This window comes from Schistocerca piceifrons, chromosome 1, assembly GCF_021461385.2.
Source record: "Schistocerca piceifrons isolate TAMUIC-IGC-003096 chromosome 1, iqSchPice1.1, whole genome shotgun sequence".
NCBI lineage: Eukaryota > Metazoa > Arthropoda > Insecta > Orthoptera > Acrididae > Schistocerca > Schistocerca piceifrons.
The window spans coordinates 167,128,957-167,143,174 of record NC_060138.1 but is presented as its reverse complement, the minus strand read 5'-3'; the positions used below and the strand labels follow the sequence as shown (position 1 = coordinate 167,143,174).

The window sequence follows — 14,218 nt, the reverse complement described above, 5'->3', positions numbered from 1 at the left end:
CAGCAATGAGTTCGAAAGCATCGTTGATGCGAGCTCGCAGTTCTGGCACGTTTCTTGGTAGAGGAGGTTTAAACACTGAATCTTTCACATAACCCCACAGAAAGAAATCGCATGGGGTTAAGTCGGGAGAGCGTGGAGGCCATGACATGAATTGCTGATCATGATCTCCACCACGACCGATCCATCGGTTTTCCAATCTCCTGTTTAAGAAATGCCGAACATCACGATGGAAGTGCGGTGGAGCACCATCCTGTTGAAAGATGAAGTCGGCGCTGTCGGTCTCCAGTTGTGGCATGAGCCAATTTTCCAGCATGTCCAGATACACGTGTCCTGTAACGTTTCTTTCGCAGAATAAAAAGGGGCCGTAAACTTTAAACCGTGAGATTGCACAAAACACGTAAACTTTTGGTGAATTGCGAATTTGCTGCACGAATGCGTTAGGATTCTATACCGCCCAGATTCGCACATTGTGTCTGTTCACTTCACCATTAAGAAAAAATGTTGCTTCATCACTGAAAACAAGTTTCGCACTGAACGCATCCTCTTCCATGAGCTGTTGCAACCGCGCCGAAAATTCAAAGCGTTTGACTTTGTCTTCGGGTGTCAGGGCTTGTAGCAATTGTAAACGGTAAGGCTTCTGCTTTAGACTTTTCCGTAAGATTTTCCAAACCGTCGGCTGTGGTTCGTTTAGCTCCTTGCTTGCTTTATTCGTCGACTTCCGCGGGCTACGCGTGAAACTTGCCCGCACGCGTTCAACCGTTTCTTCGCTCACTGCAGGCCGACCCGTTGATTTCCCCTTACAGAGGCATCCAGAAGCTTTAAACTGCGCATACCATCGCCGAATGGAGTTAGCAGTTGGTGGATCTTTGTTGAACTCCGTCCTGAAGTGTCGTTGCACTGTTATGACTGACCGATGTGAGTGCATTTCAAGGACGACATACACTTTCTCGGCTCCTGTCGCCAGTTTGTCTCACTGCGCTCTCGAGCGCTCTGGCAGCAGAAACCTGAAGTGCGGCTTCAGCCGAACAAAACTTTATGAGTTTTTCTACGTATCTGTAGTGTATCGTGACCATATGTTAATGAATGGAGCTACAGTGAATTTATGAAATCGCTTCAGTCATTTGTAATAGCCCTGTATTTATCCAATACGAGACGACTGGAAGCTATTTTGAATGCCATCGGGTTTCCTGTACCGTATTAGGCATGGTAATGCGCTGTCTTTTTAGTTTTTATTTTTGTCCACCTACCTGTATGCGTCGAGGACTGTTAGCGTGGCTGCTATCATCCTGGAAGAGAGCACTGTCCAGAGCATACTCATAATGAAAAAAGTATAAAAGAAGATAGCGCTTGAAGTAAACTGGAAATAAACGTTCTCATGCGTGAAACTTCCATGCAGAGTAAAACTGTGTGCCGAACGATACTCGAACTCGGGACCTTTGCATTTCCCGGGCAAACACTTTGACTGAGCTTCCCAAGTACTACTGACGACCCGTCCTCACAGCTTTACTTCTGCCAGTACCTCGTCTCCCACTTTCCTCCAGAGTTAGTCTCGAACAATTTTAATCCGCCGGGAAGTTTCATATCAGCGCGCACTCCACTGCAGACTGAAAATATTCTGGATTCTGATTCATTTTCACGGTAACCTGAATGAGTGGGCCCAAGTCATGATCCGAAAACATCACAGAAACACCTCCGGCCGAGCTGAACATTTGAGGCCTCATGTGACCGCCGGTTCACTCGATGCCTTGCATCACTCGGAAAGAGACAAAGTTGCGATTTGTAGGATCACGTTACACTCCCCAGCCAGCTACTGTCCAGTTCCTTTTTTTGTCTGTTGGAGAGATATCACCGTGAGCAGTGGCCTGTTGCGCGTGAACCAACCGCAAATATCTATCGCCTGTAGTTCCCTTCGCAATCGCAGGTCGTAAACTGGTTGCGATGGATCTGTACTCATTGACAGCAGTAACTTCAGTCGGCTCTGAAACCGATCATCAAGAGGCTCATATTCGGTCCTTGTCCGTTAGTATCTTTTTACTTTTACTGTTCGTTGCGTTACATGGCTGCGTGTGGTACAGAAACAAATTATTACAGTTGCAGAAAAAATGGATGATTTATTCTGAGAAAGTACATCACAAATTGAGCAAGTTAATATCACGTTGGTCCACCTCTGGCCTTTATGCAAGCAGTTATTCGATTTGACATTAATCAATAGAGTTGTTGTATGTCCCCCTGACTGATATCGTGACAAATTCTGTCTAGTTGGGGCGTTAGATCGTCGAAATCCCGAATCCCAAACGTTCTCAATCGAGGAGAGATCCAGCACCTTTATTGGCCAAGACAGGTTTGGCAAAGACGAAGATAAGCAGTAGAAACTCGCGGTGTGCAAGAGGTCATCAGTTTGCTGAAATGTAAGTTCTCTTCGTGCTTACCAAACCCTATCTTGGCCAGGGAGGTCGCGGATCTCAGCTGACAACGTTTGGACCATTATGAGTAGGGCCCTCTAACCAGATAGGAAGTTTGACGATCCAACAAACCAATTGGACAGAAATTGGCACGATATCCCTCAGGACGACATGCGACAACTCAGTCAATTAATGCCAAGCCGGATAATTGCTTGCATTAGTGCCAGATGTGGACGAACGCGTTATTGACTTGCTGAACTTGTGAAGTTCTTTCTCTTGAATACATCAAATATTTTTTTTCTAAAATTGTAATTTGTTCGTCTGCTCACCTACGTAACATTTACCAATTTCCTTCTTGTATTTTGTCTGGTGAGCGTATGTTGGTGTAGCATTATTTTCATGTGTCTGTGACTCATTGTTCGGCGCGATTGATACTCTCCCATGCGTTGTTACAAATTGTAGGTATCGGCATTTTGGGGCACTATCTGCACGATTTCTTGGAGGACGAAGTACAATTGCTTGGTAGGGTTCAGGTCCAGCGAATACGCTGGCGCCCACAGTGCGTCTGCAGAGATGAGGTTGGCTTTACACAGGAGGCTGGTTGAAACGTAGCACCTACAGAGGTGAAGGCGAGATTGGAGGCCCTCACTTGGTCGGCACCAACAAAACCCGCGGTATCCTGTTACTCTGAGGCGCGATCACCGGAGCGGGCGAGGTCGTATTCCTCGTTTCACAACAAGCCGCATGCGCTGTCGACGGGCCAGGCTCTCCAATATGATAAATTGCGCCGAGCTTTTGTGCCGCTGTCAGGCGGGGCCGGCATATAATTGACTCTAGCCTCTATAAATATTACTTAGCGCGCAGTGTGCCGTAGTTCTATTCAAACTGCTGGGGCGAAAATTTTTATTGGTACTATAACTGATAATACATCAGCTGGTACATTACATCCATTGCGAGAGAACTTCATACACAAAAACGTAATACGATCATGCTTCTCTCTCTCTCTCTCTCTCTCTCTCTCTCTCTCTCTCTCTCTCTACGATCATGCTTCTCTCTCTCTCTCTCTCTCTCTCTCTCTCTCTGTGTGTGTGTGTGTGTGTGTGTGTGTGTGTGTGTGTGTGTGTCCCGCTCTCATAAAGTAATACATCTCCGGAAACACACACACACACACACACACACACACACACACACACGCGCGCGCGCGCACGTCGCCACATTGTCCCAGAAACAAATTAAAAAATGTGCCAGCGCCCGGTTCCGACCAAGGTTAAGGCAAATTTCGGGAATTTGTAATTCCCTCCCATTTGTTCCGAAATGGGAACCACTCAATGACGAACGTTCTGGTCGCCCCAGCACGTAAACAACCAATGGAAACGTGGGAAAAGTGAAAGAAATGATTATGAACGATCGCCGAAACACAGTCAGAGAAATTGCTGATGGTGTTGGTATATCAGCTGGCTCATGCCATGTAATATTTTCGCATGTCATGGATATGAAACGTGTGACAGCAAAATTTGTGCCAAAGGTGTTGAATTTCGAGAAAAAACAGGGCGGATAGAAGTTGCTCAGGAATAGCTAAATGAAGACAGTAACGAGCCAGAACTGCTGCCGGTCCTAGTGGCCGTGCGGTTCTAGGCGCTGCAGTCTGGAACTGCGAGACTGCTACGGTCGCAGGTTCGAATCCTGCCTCGATTTTGACGGCATAGTGCTATGTGCGTTCGCGGTTTGCGGGAAGCAATCCGGAAAAAAATGCACCCGGATTTCTAGCGAAATAATTCATGGCTTTTGCACCACGATAGTGTATCTGATTCATTGCTTGTTCGTGAAGTTCTGGTGAAAACCAATACTTTAATGACGCCCCAGCCTCCATATTCGCCAGATATGGCCCCGTGTGACTTTTTCCTGTTTCCAAAAAATAAAGAGAATCGTAAAGTGCCATCGTCTTACAAGCATAAAAAGAGTAAGAGCGCATTGATTAAAAACCTCAGTACTACCGCTAAGATAAGAGTGCCAGAAGTGTTTCGGGGATCGGAAGAAGCTTTAGCGTATCTTATGAAAACTATTCTGAAGGAGATACAATTAATGTAGACGAATAAATAAAATTATTTCCAAAAAATGAAAATTCCAAATACTTTTTGAACACACGTCGTATAAGAACGTGAAGCAAAATTCTGTAGTGCTGCGGGTAACAGAAGTACTCAGTCTATAAATACGTAGATAAAAGTTTCCGTAGCACGTACCAACTCTAGTTTATTACGCGTAATAGTGTTATCGAATTTGTTGTAAGTGACACCATGTTTTACGGCGCTCATCCAGCGAAGAGTGTACCTCCGAGAAGTTCCTGCTGCTGCTCCTCTTCTTGCTCCTTCTCCGCCTACACCGGGTAATCAACCGTTGCGGACGTGGGCCACGCCTAATTGCACCGATAAACATGTCAGCAGCGTTTAACGCTCGGGAAGCCACGCACCTAAAGGCTGCGCTTTTCCAGCCTTGCGACCCAGTTTCCATGGCAACCGTGTTTACCGCCAACGGCTTTCCACGGCGCTGTACTTGGCTATTCGGCACCCTAAAAGCGCACACACAAGCAAACGAGAGAGCCGGTGAACTTCATTTTTATGTGACTTCGCAATTTCAGGAAATCAGTTCTTGGAGATGACAGTTAGTGAGAGAGAGATGGGAATATGAATCTACGCGTTCTTTTGATTAAATCCAGAAATTAAATTTGGATCGGAAGATGCGCTGACTGCGGATGACTTAGTTGTGATGGCAGATTCGATGGAAAGTTTGCAAAGTCATATTTCAGAGTTAGATCAGAAATACAAGGACTATGGTATGAAGAGTAGCATAGATTAGCATCTCCAAAACGAAAGTAATGTCAGTGGGAAAGAGATATAAACGGATTGAGTGCCAAGTAGGAGGAACAGAGTTAGAACAGGTGGACGGTTTCAAGTACTTAGAATGCATATTCTCACAGGATGACAACATAGTGAAAGAACTGGAAGCGAGGTGTAGCAAAGCTAATGCAGTGAGCGCTCAGCTACGATCTACTCTCTTCTGCAAGAAGGAAGTCAGTACCAAGACTAAGTTATCTGTGCACCGTTCAATCTTTCGACCAACTTTGTTGTATGGGAGCGAAAGCTGGGTGGATTCAGGTAACCTTATCAACAAGGTTGAGGTTAAGGATATGAAAGTAGCTAGGATGATTGCAGGTACTAATAGATGGGAACAATGGCAGGAGGGTGTCCACAATGAGGAAATGAAAGAAAAACTGGGAATGAACTCTATAGATGTAGCAGTCAGGGCGAACAGGCTTAGATGGTGGGGTCATGTTACACGCATGGGAGAAGCAAGGTTACCCAAGAGACTCATGGGTTCAGCAGTAGAGGGTAGGAGGAGTCGGGGCAGACCAAGGAGAAAGTACCTGGATTCGGTTAAGAATGATTTTGAAGTAATAGGCTTAACATCAGAAGAGGCACGAATGTTTGCACTGAATAGGAGATCATGGAGGAATTTTATAAGGGGGACTATGCTCCAGACTGAACGCTGAAAGGCATAATCAGTCTTGATGATGATGATGATGATGATGATGATGAGATGCGCTGACTCGCGCATTCGTTTCAACAACGCTTAGCCCCCGTGACGTTAAGTGGTTCAGTTGTCCCTACATAATTTTTGGTTTCATACACATTTTTTTTTACATCTGTTGAAAAGTTCTGAACAGTGTACTTTAAAAGCTAACATATGTAACTAAATGAATAGTTATTGAAAAAAGTACAGAATGAAATTTTCACTCTGCAGCTGAGCGTACGCTGATACGAAACTTCCTGGCAGATTAGAACTGTGTGCCGGACCGAGGCTCGAAGTCGGGACGTTTGTCTTCCCCGGACAAGTGCTCTACCTGACTGAGCTACGCAAGCACGGCTCACTTCTCGTCCTCACGGCTTTACTTCCACCATTATCTTATCTTCTAACTTTCTACCCTCACAGAAACCCTGAGTTAGAGTCTCGGTCAGGCACACAGTTTTATCTGCCGTAAAGTTTCGGGGAAAAAGTGGTCAAATGCCTAATTACGTACTCAGAGGTGTAGTGTTCCAACACTGTTCAGTCGCCGGCCGGTGTGGCCGAGCGGTTTAGGCGCTTCAGTCTGGAACGACGCGACCACTACGGTCGCAGGTTCGAATCCTGCCTCGGGCATGGATGTGTGTGATGTCTTTAGGTTAGTTAGGTTTAACTAGTTCTAAGTTCTAGGGGACTAATGACCTCAGAAGTTGAGTCTCATAGTGCTCAGAGCCATTTGAACCATTTTTATCCTCATCACTGGCACGCAAATCGCCCAATGTGGCGTCGACTCCGCGGCCAACTTCCCCGGTTGGGTTCTCCCGGCCCACAATGCCACACGCTCGTTTCATTTTTTGTCACATATCACTCACTTCCTTCATTTCTGGCAATGTTTGTTAACGTGATACTCGTAAACGTTGCATAGTGATTCTGAGAATACGTTAAACTTTTGGTGCATAACACTTTTGGTGCATAACTTTTCCAGAGATCTGTTATAAAAGACGTTTCATAAATGTTTCACGTTATATTGGAGTATTTTTATTCTATTTCTTATGAAAGTAGGAGGTTGCTTCTACGTCGTACAAATGAATAGTCAAAGATGTTTGACAGTGCTATAAGTGCCTTGGATGCGATGCGAAAACATTTTGTAAGGACCGTCAGATCTGCGAAGCTGCCACCAAACTCGACATAGTTTGAAAGATCGAGTGATGCATCGTTTTTCCGAATCGCTAATAGTGCAGTGTAGGTACTCAGCCAGTCACAAGCAGTCCTTACGTAAGGAGCAATACTCAAGGGATTCTAGCAGCTGTCCGTTTAGCGAGGCCAGCGTACTAGGTCTTCACCTATTATTTAAATTAATGGAACCAACGAAGTGTGACGTATGAAGTGGTGTGTTGTGTCCGGTACAGTTAGTAACTGATATTATGTATGGATTTATTAGTAATGTCCTGATAAACAAGGCACCAGACTCATTACACAAGGTTGCAGGCTCTATCTTTACTTGGGCCAAAAATTGTAAAGCAGAAAATTTACTATCTTCATATTTAAACAAAACAGGCGCACCACACAGAATTTCACTGCCAAAGTCTGCTATAATTTACCTAACTCTTTTAGTCTGAAATATTATTCAGTGCTGAGGGCGTACTAATTATTGTTAATCACTAACATTATTCGAATGCGCATATTCGCACAATTGATTCGCCCCGATGGACAGTGAATCCACAACCTTCGATGCAGATGCACAATGTCGTTCGATCTCCGGCCGAAAACTGAAATTAGCGAGCGTGGAGAACATGGACGGGGACAACCGGTAGTAGGCGCTAGGTGGGAATATAGATCCGTCAAGGAGGCTGCCGAGGTACTCTGTGCGTTTGAGATAAACACTATATCCGGATGGCGCATCGGTTAACGCAACTACCTTACGAGCAGGAGATCGAGGTTTCGAGTCCCGGTCCGGCATAGATTTTGACCCATCGTAGCCGATTCTGCATGAAGTCCCGACGCAGCTGATGTCATCAGTTCCTCCCTTTTGCTTGCCCCCCCCCCTCCTATTTATATAATAAGTGTTATTTCTAAGGAACTTAGGTTAAGGTGAGGTTATTTATTAATGATTCACGAGTGGTATGTCGTAGAAGCTCCATATCATGCCTTCAGCCACAAATCCGTGCGGTTCTAGGCGCTTCAGTCTGGAACCGCGTGACCGCTACGGTCGCAGGTTCGAATCCTGCCTCGGGCATGGATGTTTGTGATGTCCTTAGGTTAGTTAGGTTTAAGTAGTTCTAAGTTCTAGGGGACTGATGACCATAGATGTTAACTCCCATAGTGCTCAGAGCCATTTGAACCAGCCACAAATCGTGAATTGCATCAGTCGTCCGAATAGATTATTGAGCTTGTACAATAGACCAACGAGCTTGTACAATGTCGAAAAAGAAAAAGAGGGCAACACCAGTTATTTCGTTTTAATATTATTGAGTAGGTAACACTGAAGTCGGAAGAGGCGGTTGTGACGTCATTTTGACATCACATGCATTATTGACAATCAATGATAAGGCATCTACTAGATGCCAGTGGATCGTGTGGGGTAGCATACACTCGACTGTGTGGACGATGTAAATGAGGAGTACAGTGATGACGATACGTGCTTAACGAGTGTCAAGCCATATCGTTCATCATCCTTGTCTGACAGGGAGTACACACATCAAAAAAAGTTTTGCATCACCTCGGTTCGGAGAGTTCCGGAACCTGTACGAAAATTGGGATGGAGATCAACATAAACATCATTTCCGCCCTTTCTATTGCTCATGAAAACCACACATTGCATGTTGTGCCATCATAAAGCGAGACCTTCAGAGGTGGTGGTCCAGATAGCTGTACACACCGGCACCTCTAATACCCAGCAGCACGTCCTCTTGCGTTAATACATGCCTGTATTCGTCGTGGCATACTATCCGCAAGTTCATCAAGGCGTTCGGCGTAGATCCCTGAGAGTGGTTGGTGGGTCACGTCGTCCATAAACTGCCCTTTTAAATCTATCCCAGGCATGTTAGATAGGGTTCACGTATGGAGAACATGCTGGCCACTCTAATCGAGCGATGTCGTTACCCTGAAGGAAGTGACTCTGAGCACTATGGGACGTAACATTTGAGGTCATCAGTCCCCTAGAACTTAGAACTACTTAAACCTAACTAACCTAAGGACATCACACACATACATGCCCGAGGCAGGACACGAACCTGCGACAGTAGCGGTCGCGCGGTTCCACACTGAAGCGCCTGAAGATTTCAGGGCAAACAGTCGTATGTCGGATTTGCAGATCGCGAGATGCACGCCGATTCGATTTCGTAGGGCTGTTGACAAAATGTTCTCTCATTCGCTCAACAACGTCGTCAGATGTGGTTGGACGACATGATGATTTCCTATGTCTTAGCGAGCACCCCGTTTCTACAGAACATTTATGTCACTCCTAAATTGTAGGCCTACTAGGACGATCTTTAGCGTACTTGACGCGGAAATTACGCTGAACTGTTTTCGCCGACTACGATTCTTCAAACCGAAACACACAGCTAGCATGCTCGGGTCCAGTGAGGACAGCCGTCTTTAACACAGCTGCCGTTAGCGCTCCTTACGGTGCGATTCGGCACTAGCGAATTACGCTAGACAAAACTTGCTGTATTTGGCAAGAAATTGACACTAAATCACCTCTGTAAGTTATATGAATTAATGTATATAAATTTTCGAAGTTGTAAAGTCATTTTTGGAACACCCTGGGGAGCGAAGAAATTAACGAGAGTCGCTTGACGTCCGTTGCGGACGTATTAGAACGCTGCAACTGTTGAAAATGAAGGCAGTTTACAACTGAGGTACCAAAGGGCATGGAATAGCGATATGCAGAAGGTCCTACGAAGTCATGGACCCAAGTTGTCAACAAGGCACTGTGCAAGTTGGGGGTAACTCCATAATTGTGTGGGCTTTGTTAATGGAGTGGAATGGATTCTTTGATCCAACTGAACCGATCATTGACTCACAGTTCCGATGTTCAGTTACTTTGAGACCATTTCCAACATCATGTTCCAAAACGTCGTGTCATCATGCCACAATTGTTCGTGAGTGGTTTCAAAAACATTGTGGACAATTCGAGCGAATGATTTGGCCACCCAGATCGCCCGACATGATTCCCATCGAACATTCGTGGCACATAATCGCGAGGTCAGTTCGTGCACGAAGTCCTGAACCGACAACCTCTTTGCAATTTCGGACGGCTGTAAAGCCAGAATGGCCTTCTAACGATTTATTGAATCCATGCCATGTCGAGTTGCTGCTGTATGGCAGGCAAAAGGACGTCTGATACGATATTTGGAGGTATCCCATGACTTAAGTCACTTTAGAGTATAATGAATTAGTTGCAACCAGTTGCCGCCTTTATAGGCGTTTGACATGTAAAGATGCCCGGAAATACATCTTCAGATGTTTACGTCTCCTGAACATTGTCACTTTACTTACAGCGCTGCAGAATTTTACGCCGCAAATTTTTAAGTGAGCTAGTGCAAACTGCGGTAAGTAAAAAATAAAATGTCACGACGCGTAAATAAATGTAAACATCTAAAGGTGAGGTGATCATAAAATGAATGCACTCTCAAAAAAGTGAGTTCTCAGGCATAATTTTTTGGTGCGGCTTGCCTGGAAAAGGGTATCATTCATATGGGTGCGTTACCCAATGCGTAAACACTGTCACGGACGCTGTAGTTTTGACTTTCTGCTCTAGGAGTGCTGCTGTCGCGTCGCGTCACGTGACGAGACTGTCCCCAAGTAAGAGTGCGAATCAGGTCTGTACTAAACAATGGAACACGCCGTAGCACTGCAGTGGATGCAATGTTGATTCCAGTTTGCTGCTTACCTTGCGAGAAAGAGTCTGGGCTTATTCTCGATACACCCTCGTCTCTCTCCATCCCAGCAGCGCGGAAGCTAAACAGCGCATGCGTGCTTTCGCTGCAAGAATGCCCTGGAAAAAGGTCGAGTTAAACTACTGGCTATTAAAATTGCTACACCAAGAAGAAATTCAGTTGATAAACGGGAATTCATTGGACAAATATATTATACTAGAACTGACATGTGATTACATTTTCAGGCAACTTGAGTGCATAGATCCTGAGAAATCAGTACACAGAACAACCACCTCTGGCCGTAATAACGGCATTCATACGATGGGCATTGAGTTAAACAGAGCTTGGATGGCGTGTACAGGTACGGCTGCCCATGCAGCTTCAACACGATACCACAGTTCATCAAGAGTAGTGACTGGCGTATTGTGACGAGCCAGTTGCTCGGCCACCGTTGACCAAACGTTTTCAATTGGTGAGACATTTGCAGAATGTGCTGGCCAGGGCAGTAGTGGAACATTTTCTGTAGCTAGAAAGGCCCGTACAGGACCTGTAACATGCGGTCGTGCATTATCCTGCTGAAACGTAAGTTTTCGCAGGCATCGAATGAAGGGTAGTGCCACGGGTCGTAACTCATCTGAAATGTAACGTCCACTGTTCAAAGTGCCGTCAATGCGAACAAGAGGTGACAGAGACGTGTGACCAATGGCACCCCATACCATCACGCCGGGTGATACGCCAGTATGACGATGACGAATACACGCTTCGAATGTGCATTCACCGCGATGTCGCCAAACACATATGTGACCATCATGATGCTGTAAACAGAACCTGGATTCATCCGTAAAAATGACGTTTTGCCATTGGTGCACCCAGGTTCGTCGTTCACCATCGCAGGCGCTCCTGTCTGTGATGCAGCGTCAAGGGTAACCGCAGCCATGGTCTCCGAGCTGATAGTCCATCCTGCAGCAAACGTCGTCGAACTGTTCGTGCAGATGGTTGTTGTCTTGCAAACGTCCCCATCTGTTGACTCAGGGATCGAGACGTGGCTGCACGATCCTTTACAGCCATGCGGATAAGATGCCTGTCATCTCGACTGCTAGTGATAACGAGGCCGTTGGGATCCAGCACGGCATTCTGTATTACCGTCCTGAACCCACTGGTTCGATATTCTGCTAACAGTCATTGGATCGCGACGAACGCGAGCAGCAGTGTCGCGATACGATAAACCGCAATCGCTATAGGCTACAATCCGACCTTTTTTCAAAGTCGGATACTTGATGGTACGCATTTCTCCTCCTTACACGAGGCATCACAACAACGTTTCACCAGGCAACGCCGGTCAACTGCTGTGTGTGTACGACAAATCGGTTGGAAACTTTCCTCATGTCAGCACGTGTTAGGTGTCGCCACCGGCGCCAACCTTGTGTGAATGCTCTGAAACGCTAATCATTTGCGTACCACAGCATCTTCTTCCTGTCGGTCAAATTTCCCGTCTGTAGCACGTCATCTTCGTGGTGTGGCAATTTTAATGGCCGGTGGTGTATGTTGTGCGTAGATCAGCTGTGTCGCCTGTAGCAGCGTCATGGGGCTGCAGTGAGGCGGGAGTGTTGCGGCGCCTCCTGCGGGGCCGGTCTATTTGCGGGCAGCGCCACTTGTGGCGACAATCATCCACTTGCTGGCGGCAACTGCCGGCTCGCCAGTCGGCGCACGTCCCGTCACGTCGGCGCGCATGTTTTGGGAGCTAGGCGAGGCTGGCTCGGGCCGGTGCGCGGCTGTGTGGGTCAACGGACGGCACGGCCGGCGGTGATGGTAAAATGAGCGGCCATTGCGATGATTGCGGCGTCGGTGAGTGAGCTCATTGTTCTGGCTTGCGTAATGGGCAGCTTCCGCGTGAACCTCGCCTGGGGCCTGCTCCGCTGGCTGTGGGCACAGCTGGCCACCGAGCTGTGTGGAGTCACCTCCGCAGCAGGTGCGCGCCCTCTACCCCCATAGAGCGAGAAACACTCCGGGCGAACACTGTAGGTGGCCGCCATAATGCTCTGCATGGGTTCAGTCAATGTAACACGCTATCGGGATCGGCATCTAGGCGCCACCTTACGGGTTCCCACCACAGAAAATTTGAATGAAGTCATTATTTTAATTCTCACGAGTAAATGATTTAGTTCCCTTCGTATATGCTAATGACCTGCAGTCTGGGTAGCTAGGTGATTGGGCTGCCAGGAGCCCCTACATTAGATTAGATTTACTTTCATTCCAATTGATCCGTAGTGAGGAGGTCCTCCAGGATGCAGAACATGTCAGAAAAACAATAATACATGACAAATATTTACAACTCAAACAAATAAGCTGTACCATTCCACAGGTCCCAAGTGGAATGATCGCCATTTTTTTTAATGGACGCTATATGAAAAAATCATTTTACAAACACTAATGCACTGAATTTAAAATAAAGTTTTTTTGTTTATAAGGTAATAAACATGTAATAGTTACAATGAACACATTACTTCACTGAAATGGTGCAGAAGTTAGATTGTACTTTCACACACACACACACACACACACACACACAGAGAGAGACAGAAATCAGTTGGTTCTACTGAGAAATTCATCAATGGAGTGGAAGGAGTTGGCCACCAATAAATCCTTTAGGCTTCACTTAAACTGAATTTCATTGGTTGGTAAGCTTTTTATGGCTGACTTCAATAACCGCCAGCAGCCATAAAAAGCTTAACAACCAATGAAATTCTATTTAAGAAAAGCCTAAAGGATTTATTGGTGGCCAACTCCTCCTACTCCATCGATGAATTTCTGAGTAGAACCAACTGGTGTGTGTGTGTGTGTGTGTGTGTGTGTGTGTGTGTGTGTGTGTGTGTGAAAGTACAATCTAACTTCTGCGTCCTAGGGCGGGGTCGGTGGGAGGAGGGGGTCTACACTTGGTCTGGAATCTCACTAATTCATAACAGAGAATAACGTATCGAGCAAGTCCACATATCCATCTACGTGAGCCGACAAACCTCTTAAACTAATGACGATGATTCTGAAAATAAACTGTAAATTAAGAGAACGCTCCTAATTCTGCATTACTGTAACTGAAACTTTTGCTGCTGTATGGATGTGAAGTAGGGACTTACACGACCAAACAATTACGCAAAATATAGGCTACAGAAGTGACACTTGTAACACCTTTGGCAGGCTACAAAATAGAACATCATGACATGAACAGGGAGATATATAGGAATAGTAGGAAAAGAGCCAAAGGTACAGAAAGGAATTACATGACGATCTACTAGGTGTGTATCAAAGCCTGTTAACAAGCAAAAACGCCGGCCGCAGTGGTCTCGCGATTCTAGGCGCGCAGTCCGGAACCGCGCGACTGCT

The 14,218-nt window shown here is 46.1% G+C and overlaps 1 protein-coding gene across 5 annotated transcripts in view; it reads left to right on the top strand.

Annotated features, from left to right (window-relative positions):
* Positions 1 to 14,218, top strand: part of LOC124784187 (protein yippee-like 2) — a 627,503-nt gene that overhangs the window by 374,860 nt on the left and 238,425 nt on the right. The window contains exon 1 of one of the 5 annotated variants that reach the window (XM_047254083.1): positions 12,585 to 12,685. The exons of 3 other annotated variants lie outside the window; for them this stretch is intronic. The gene's annotated coding sequence lies outside the window, so the exon portion shown is untranslated. Of the gene's footprint in view, positions 1 to 12,584; positions 12,686 to 14,218 lie in introns of those variants that run through there. One more of the 5 variants, XM_047254085.1, reaches the window with a different exon arrangement.